Source organism: Furipterus horrens, unplaced genomic scaffold, assembly GCF_987537825.1.
Source record: "Furipterus horrens unplaced genomic scaffold, mFurHor1.1.pri manual_scaffold_17, whole genome shotgun sequence".
NCBI classification, from domain to species: domain Eukaryota; kingdom Metazoa; phylum Chordata; class Mammalia; order Chiroptera; family Furipteridae; genus Furipterus; species Furipterus horrens.
The window spans coordinates 104,464,837-104,474,278 of record NW_028327187.1 but is presented as its reverse complement, the minus strand read 5'-3'; the positions used below and the strand labels follow the sequence as shown (position 1 = coordinate 104,474,278).

At 43.6% G+C, this 9,442-nt stretch overlaps 1 pseudogene; it reads right to left on the bottom strand.

Moving 5' to 3' along the window:
- Positions 1-6,038: 6,038 nt before the first annotated feature.
- LOC149991738 (RNA-binding protein FUS pseudogene) lies at positions 6,039-7,810 on the bottom strand (annotated as a pseudogene).
- Positions 7,811-9,442: the final 1,632 nt, after the last annotated feature.

The following is a 9,442-nucleotide window of genomic DNA, read 5'->3' as shown; positions in this document are numbered from 1 at the left end:
TGTACGCTTGAAACTTATATAATTTTATTAATCAATGTCACCCCAATACATTTATAAAAAATTTAAAAAGCCAAGTGTTTATGGGATATTCATACCAGGTCCACAATTCACAAATGATGAAGAAAATAGGTAAGATTCTCGGCCTTATGGAACTCACAGGTTAGTAGAGCTGATGAATAATAAGTAAATGAACAATTAGGTAAAGAATTACAAACAATGGGATTTTATGATGGAAAAGAACAGTATGCCCTCAGAGAGGATCAGAGTGATTGCTTTAGATTGAGTGTCCAGGGAAGGTGACATTTAGGATGAGCCCTGGTGGCAAGAAGGAAGCCGCCATTTAATAATTTGGTAGAAGACAGATTATTCCAGCCAACTCCAGACCGTGGGAACAGCATGGATAGTGGTTTTAAGGCATGAAAGAGCTTGGTGTATCTGATAAACTTAAAAACCCATGTGACTCAAGCGTAGTCAGTGTATTCGTTTCCTATTGCTGCTGTAGCAGATCACCACAAATTTATTACAGTTCTGGACATCAGAAGTCTGAGATGAGTGTTATGGGGATAAAATTAAGGTGTTGGTGGGGCTGAATTCCTTCTGCAGGCTCTAAACGAGAGCCAGTCTCCTGGCCTTTTCTAGCTTCTAGAAGCTACCTTCTTTCCTTTTCTCTTGGCCTCTTCCTCAATCTTCGAAGTACGTCCCTCAAACCTCCGATTTTGTCCTCACATCTCCTCTGACTCTGACCCTCCTGCTGCCCTCTTATAAGTACCTTTGTCATTACATTGGCCCACCTGGGTAATCCAGGATCATCTCAAGATCCTTAATCACATCTGTAGAGTCTCTTTTGCTATGTAAGGAACATTCACAGGTTCCAGAGAAACTTGAGGGGCCATTATTCTGCCCACCACCACATTCAGAGAGTAGAGAAATGAGAAACAAAGCTAGGTAAGTGAATATCTTAGGTGCTCTTTCAGGGGTATTTTAGTTAGTGGAGATTTTTATTCATTAATGTTTAATGTACACTTTAAACACATTGTGACTTAATGAGATAGGAGTTTATTTCTCTTTCATGTAAGGACCTAGAGGAAGACAGTCCAGGGCTGAGAGGGTGACTCTGTTCCACCAGGTCATTCAGAGCCGTAGGCATGTTCTATCTTGTTGCTCTGCCAGCCCTGACACTTGACTTCCTAGTCATGGTCTCAGATGGTTATGAGTCCACACTCCAGCCAGTGAGAATGTGGGACAACAGAGCAACACACACATTCTTTATACAGGCATGACCCGGAAGAGGCACATAACATTTTCACTGATATTCCAATTGCCAGGACTTTGTCACGTGGTCATACCTGGCTGCAAGAGAGGTCGAGAAATGTAGTGTTTGGCTAGGAGGTCATGAGTCCAGCTAAAGTTCAGGTGTTCCCTTATTAAAGGAAGGAGGGGAAAATGGGAATCTGTCTCTGAAGCAAATTCCTGCATAAAAAATACCGATTTCTTGTTTTATTTGAGAAATTGGTACTTGCCCTTTGCCTGGAGACAACCATTGGCCTTCAATATAGAGAAGGAAATTATGATACTTGCTGCCCATATAATTGCAAACACCTCTGTAGAGTCTGTAATTTAAAGTCTGCTCTTTAATAAAATTGACAGTTTGTATGGCATTATTCAACCCTATTGTGATATAAGAACTACTGTAATTGAAAATGTTATGACATCAGCATCGATCAAAGCCTTTACTTCTCCAGTTTATTCAGTAAAAGACTCACTACTTTATTAACTTTTTGGTAATAAATGAAAACTTATCAATGTACTTACAGAGACTTATATTCCTATTGAATAAGTGATAAGTGGTTTATATACTAAAAGTCTTCCTTTCTTTCTTTCTTTCTTTCTTCCTTCCTTCCTTCCTTCCTTCCTTCCTTCCTTCCTTCCTTCCTTTCTTTCATTCTTTCTTTCTTTCTTTCTTTCTTTCTTTCTTTCTTTCTTTCTTTCTTTCTTTCTTTCTTTCTTTCTTTCTTTCTTTCTTTCTTGTTTTTCTATTACAGTTCTCCCACTTTTTCCCCTTTTGCTCCTCCCAACCATGCCTACCCCTAAAAGTCTTCTTACTAGTCACCTGAAAGAACATATATAAAAATAGGCAAAGAGGAGAAATACACAAATCTCTACTCTTATGCAGGTTTATTGTGGATTGCAGCCTTTGAACAGATGCATCAGATATGTATACTCTGGGATTCCATTCCAGTTGTTTCAGATAATGGTACTTTGCTTATCTACCATTCATTCTGTAAGTATCTGTTGACTCCCTACTATGTATCAGTTGCTGTTCTAGGTGCTTAGGGCACATCAACGAGTAAAAGAGACAAATACCCCTTCCCTTCATGGAACTTCCATCTGTGTTGCACTGCCAGTAGATCGGGGTTTACAAAGCACTTTTTATAAAAATGTGAACTTTTAAGATTGAAATATGCCATACATACAGAGAAGTGCAGAAATCATAACTGGAAAGCTTATTAAATTTTCACAAAGTGAACAAACCAGTGTAACCAGAACCCAAGATGCTGTTTGTGCTGCTCAGTTTCTGTCTCCTGGGAGTAACCACTATCCTAGACTTCCAACACCATTAAATAGATTTGTCTGCTTTTAAACTTTACATAAATGGAATCATACAGTACCTGATCTTCTGTGGCTGGATTCTTTTTCTCTACATTTTGTTCATGAGATTCATCAGGTTGTTTTGTGTAATTGCAGTTCATTTATTGTCCTTACTGTATCATATTCCATTGTGTGGGTATACCAAATATTCTTATCCATGCTCCTACTGGCAGGCATTTGCTGCTCTCCTATTTTTGGCAACTATAAACAGTGCTGCTGTAAACATTCTTGTACATGCTTTTCAGTAAACATTTGCATGCATTTCAGTTGGGTATATAAGTAAGCATGGAATTGCTACCTCATAGAGAATGCTTATGTTCAACTTCAGTAGATGTTGAGAAACTGTTTTCAAAAATATTTGAACCAATTTATTCTCCCCCCAGAAATGTAGGAGAGTTTTGGTTGCTCTATATCCTTGTCAACACTTGGTATTGTCTGTCTTTTCCATTTTAGCTATTCTGTGGTTGTGAAGCAATATGGCACTGCAGTTTTAATTTGCATTTTCCTGATGACTAAGTGGGGCCCCTTATATTTATAACACCCATTTGGTTATCCTCTTCAGTGAAGTGTCTGACTAAATCTTTGGCCATTTCTCTATTAAACTGTCTACTTCTTTTGGTAAGCTTTTCTCTATGTGCATTGTAGCATCTTACTTTGAAAGATCCTATGTGTATTTATATAATCAGATTTAAATTCTGTTTACATAATTTTTCCAATAATATTAAATTGTTCAATTTATGCTGAAAGAACCAAGAGCTTTATTTTTGTGTGCACTGTATGTTGTTTCAAAATGTTGTAGCTTGGCAAGGGCCACAAACTATTTTTTAAAATTTCACTCTTTCAGCTCTGCTGATGACTTGTACACTGTTTTAACATGATAAAAGCTTACCGCCTATAACAAATTCAGCCACCATTTTATTGTCTTTAAATGACATTGTGAGAACATTTCAGGTGTATTATTTTCATTTTATGAACTGTCAATTGCTAGAGAAAGATTCATTTGGTTTCGATATGCTAGCTATTTTGTGTTGTTTCATCTCCAGCCCAATCAATCTCATCACCACCATCACCAGTTTTTTTAATGTCCTGTTTTTAATCTGTAATCTACTTCTGGCTTTAAAGATAATAATTTCAAAACACTGGAAAAAGTTGTAAGTAATAATAGCTACTGATCCATTCTTTAAGTGCTTTAACTCATTTAACCCAAAAAGGGTAGGCCCTGCTATCAGCTTCATTTTACAGATGACAAAATTGAGGCCCAAGAGAGATAACTTGGCAAAATCACAAAGTTGGTAACTGGGAAGCTCAGGATTTGAACCCTGATGCCTAGATCTCAATTTCTCCAGCACCTTTGGCTATCTCTGTCAGCTTGATGTGGCAAATTTCCTACTACCAGCATGCTTATGGGCACAATGCACATTTCCCCCTTAGTGACAGCACTGTTAGTACATGGAAACCCTACTACAGGCAAACGTTTCACTTGTCTAGACCCTCCACATTGGCCAGGATATTTCATGCACCCCAGCTTCTAGATTCCTTTTATTCAGAAGTCAGTCACAAAGCTGCGGCAGCACATTTGCATTCTTCTGCTTTCTCCTTACCTTGGTCAGAGCCTGACCCTCTTGTCCAGAGCATTGGAGGCCAGGCCATCTCTTTTGTTCTCTTGTCTCACATTTGGATTTGGGGCAGAGAGAGACCCTTTTATGGACCTTGAGCCTCAACAGCATTTTCCATCCTGGATACCAGTACTTTGGGCATACACCCAGCTAATCACGAAGCTGCACTGCAACTTTCCATTTCTTCTCTCTCTAATGTAAATCTCAATGGGATAGCAACAATGTTTTGGCCTATACAAATGATATGCTGGAGGTTATTAAATATGATTTCATTTAGAAAATAGAGCCCCTGGGTGGCTCTTATTTTTGTTTTGGGAAACAAATTGGCACTTCTCTAGTGCTTTGAATATTAAAATAGAATTGGGTATGGAATTCTGTCTTGGACCTCATCCAACGGATTCTAATTATCAAGGCATGCTAATGACCAGGTCGGTATAAAGTAGTTTTGCCTGCAAGGTGTTCCTATGGTCTGGACCCCCACACATAATGTTAGAGTAAAGCTTTGGTGGTTTATTTGTATCTTTTCAGGACTGTACTTTTTTTTTTTTTTAATGGACACTTGTTTCTTCTGCTATGGTGAAGAGCCACAAATTTGAAAATATCTATGTCCTCAGAGTGGGAGCAAGTAATAAGGAAACTCAGTATGAAAAGAAAAAGTGCTTTTTTTCACCCGTTTAACTTAAGTGAGTTGTGGAATGTTTTGACTTCTTTTCAGTGTGGCATGGATGGCCCTGTTCGGAGCACCACAAATTTGTCTAAACTGTATTTAGTGGAAGTTCTTGAACGGAGACCTTGAGACTCAGGCTCGTTGTCTGGAATTTGCTCCCGAACCTGCAATTGTTTGCTAGCATTTTTATGAGCTGATTAATCCTTTAGTTCCTTAGGAGTCACTCTGTGAGGCCATGTTTTTTAATGTGTGTGCAGCAGAGGCCTCTGTGCTCCGGCAACAAATAAAGCCCAATGTGTGTGGCTTCATTTATGACAACTGAAATCCTAACAATGAGAAACACGGAGGTTATCAAGAGTCTGAACCCTGAGAAAAAAAAAACCCAAAACAACCCTGGTGGCTAACTAAGCCCAAATAAAGGCAGAACCTAGCAGCCATTTCTGCACAGGGTCCTCTCAGGCACGGTGCGCTTCACGGAGGAGCCTCTGCACTAAACTGCCTGTCTGTGTGCTGAACTACCTGCCTGCATTGCGTTTCTGTCATCTGAGCCAGCCCTTATAAAGGAGTTCCTAGAGTTCTATTTCAACCAGTAGGATGGAGGCTTTCCCCGTCCAATCGGAGCTGCACAGCTCTGACCAATCAGAGCAGCTCTATTCTAACCAATTAGGAGAGTGCCTTTGGACCAATCAAACTGTGAGGATTCAGAGTCCTCGTTTGCATGAGGACACACCAATCAGGGACCAGGGGGTGGAGACTTCTGTTCATATAAGCCAACTGCCCTGTGGCTCAGGGAGCACACTTTGCAGTGAGAACTGTGTGTGTCCTGTTAGCACTGCAACACCAAGGAGGTCTCCCTAGAGCAGGGCTGCCTGGCCAGAGAGGGGCCTGGCCACGGGACTGCCTGACCTCAGAGCTGTTCCACAACCATGCTCTTTTCAGAGCTATGCTGTATCACTGCTGAGCTGTTTGCAGCGGATACATTTTCCTTCTTCACCTCACCCCAGATTGGGGATTCTTGTTGGCATTAAATTGGCACCATTGACCATCAGTTGACCGGAGCCATTTCCTACCTGTGGATCTTTTTTTTTTTTTTTTTTTTTTTTAACTAAAACGATGGTTTTTAATGGGAACCAGAGATATGGTTACAATTACAGTCTGACACAAAAAACCCGTGGGTAATCAGGAGTTGGAAGGTTACCAAATAACGAGGGTAACACTGGGTATAGAAGAAAGGCTGTTCCAGAACCTCAGGAGTCAGGCTAATATGGCCTCTCCCTGCGATCCTGTCTGTGGTCACCCCTGGAGTCCATCTTTCCAGGGCCAAAGCCACCTCTGTCCCCACCACCCCGGCCCCCTCGGAAGCCCCCACGGTCCCTGCCTCGGCCTCTGTAGCCTCCCCGATCATAGCCTCCTCTGCCACCGTGACGATCATCTCCATAGCTACTCCCCATATGAGAGCCTCCTGGTCCCCCTCCTGGGCCATCTGGTTTAGGGGCCTTACACTGGTTGCATTCATTCCTCCAAGAAAAGTTCATGTTCTCACGTGTAGGATTAGGACACTTCCAGTCCCCAGCTCGCTGCTGTCCTCCACCACCACCACCTCCGCTGGGGAATCCTCCCCGGCCACCGCCACCGCTGCCACTACCTCCATATCCTCCACGGCCCATGGGTCCTCCTCGCCCCCGGCCTCCACGACCATTGCCACCACCCCGATTGAAATCTGCTCGCCGAGTAGCAAATGAGACCTTAATAGGATTCCCAGAGAATTCTTTACCATCAAACCAGTCTATAGCTGCTTTAGCAGAAGGTGGGTCATCAAATGACACTGTTGCCTCTCCCTTCAGCTTGCCCGTTTCCCTGTCTGTGTACAGATTAATCATGGGCTGTCCTGTTTTCTTATTTGTCTTAATGATACCAATCTGCTTGAAGTAATCAGCCACAGATTCAATTGTAACATTCTCGCCCAGGCCTTGCACAAAGATGGTATTGTTGTCTGAATTATCCTGTTCAGAGTCATGACGTGATCCTTGGTCCCGAGGGCCACCAAATTTATTGAAGCCACCACGGTCACTTCCGCCCATGCCGCCTCTGCCTCCACGGCCACCTCCACGACCTCTGGGTTCATAGCCACCACTGCTGCGGTTGTAACCACCGCCACCGCCCCGGCCTCGTCCCCCACGGTCCTGCTGGCCTCCCCCGTAGCCACCGCCACCACCACCACTCTGGTCCTGATTGCCATAACCGCCACCACTGCCGCCACCACTCATGGAGGACTGATCTTGACCATAGTTACCTCCACCACCCCCTCCGCCACCTCCACTGCTGCTGTTGTACTGATTCTGCTGTCCGTAGCCCTGAGGAGGATTATAGGAGCTTTGCTGCTGTCCATAGCCAGGCTGCTGTCCACCATAGCCAGACTGCTGACCGTAGCCCCCACTTGGAGGCTGCCCATAGTTGCTGCTCTGAGAACTGCTACCATAACTTCCCGAGGTGCTGCTAGGAGCTGGCTGCTGGCCATAGCCAGGGTAGGACTGCTGCCCATATGATGACTGAGAACTCTGGCCACCGCCATAGCCACCAGCTGAGCCATATCCCTGGGGAGCTGACTGAGTGCCATAGCCTGTGTTCTGGGTCTGTCCATAAGAACCATAGGTGCTCTGGCCATAGCCTGAAGTGTCCCCTGACTGGCTGTAGCCACCATAACTCTGCTGTCCATAGGGTTGATTGCTCTGCTGGGAATAACCCTGCCCAGGCTGGGTGGGGTATGCCCCGTAACTTTGGGTTGTTTGCTGGGTATAGTCGTTTGAAGCCATGTCGGCGCACGCGCAGACCGACACGCACACAGACTCCAACACTACAGAGCACAACGCCCCGAGCGCTGAACCCTACCTGTGGATCTTGAGTGTTTTTCACCCCTTATCCTGTGAGTCCTTCCAGTTCTACAGACTGTTTAGCTTTCTTGAATGGTGGGAATGAGCTCTAGAATGTTACAGGAGAATAGTGGCATTTATCTTCCCCCTCCCCAAAGATATTTTTTTCTTCTCATCTATTCTTATTCTATGATCTTCTTTGCTAATGGATTTTAGGTGGGAGAAGATTTTATGATTTATTCACCAATTGATGCAGAAGTTTCCAATAAGCATTATGGTGAAAAATAAAAATTATTTCCTTAAGACACACAGTCAAAATTATTTGATTCCTTTCTGAGTAATTTTACAACAATTTGACCTTCCTTGTTATGCAGCCTTCTTTTATTCACAAGTCTGTTAATTCACCAAAAGAGGTAAAAATTTAAGAGGATATTTATATTGTATGTTTGGCAGGTCTATTTTCTTTTCAATATCACACAATAAATTACCGAGACATGAATGCCTCTGGGCCTCACTAGTAGATACAGATGGAATTGTATCAACAGTGGGAATCTAGATTTCCTAACTCACATAGGACTTCCAACCTCCATAAATTCCCTTTCTCCCCGAAAGGGTTTCTGTTAGTCATTAGTAGGTGGCTCGCAAGTGCTTACAGATCATCATGGAGTGTAGTCATATTGTTTCCCTCCCACTCCAAGTCCTCCTAACGGATGGCATTTGCTCCTGACTCTGCTTGATATTGCCTCTAGTTGCTATGTGTTGCCTCTCGTGGGAGTGCCAAGAGGATTGTCTTGATGCTCACAGAGGCACTCATCCTCGGGAGGCAGGGTCGTGCTTTACGGAGTACAGAGACCACCTCTTTCTCTAGCTCTGCATTGGGCCTGGTCGCCTGGGAGACCAAAGAATTGCTTTTGCTCCCCCCAAGTTCTGCCTCACAGACTCTTTAATTCAAATGGTCCTTTCAGTTTTCCCTGCACTTCTCTTCATTGGAAGCTAGGCTCTGATTCCTAGGGCCAGTTGGACAACTAATACCAGGACAGTCTCCATCTCCTCTCCCACCTCTTATCCCTGCCTCTGGTCCTGGAACACAACACTTTCTCCTCCTTCTTCATTCACAAAGTGCATCAACAGACACACAAACTCCTTTGTAAGAGGGCTGTGCTGGTTGGCCTCTTATTAAGACAACATAGTCTCAGATAGATCAGGGCCCATGCTCTAGCTAAGCAGCCTCTATCAGAGCCCATCCAGATCCTCACATCTACATGTTTGTACTTCTGCTGAACGTTGGGATGAGTCCGTAGAACTACTACTGTGTGTTAGTGTTCAACCTGTTTTATGCTTTGTTCCAGTGAAAGTTAGCCTTCCGCCCTGTCCTTTGATCAGTGCATTTCAGAATCAAGCAGATCCCATTGGTAATATTATGACTGTGGCTATCACTATTGGGGCGATGCTGCCTTCTTCTTATTGTCCGCGATGCAAGGCAGGATGGACTGTAGCAATAATCTAATCTGGCTGCATGTTAGAACCATCTGGAGAGCTGGAAAAGACTGCCAGTGACTAGGCCTTCCTTCCTCCAGGGCTTCTGATTAATTGGTCAGGGGTCTCATCAGGACTGAGTGTCAACCAAGTCTTGGTGTTGA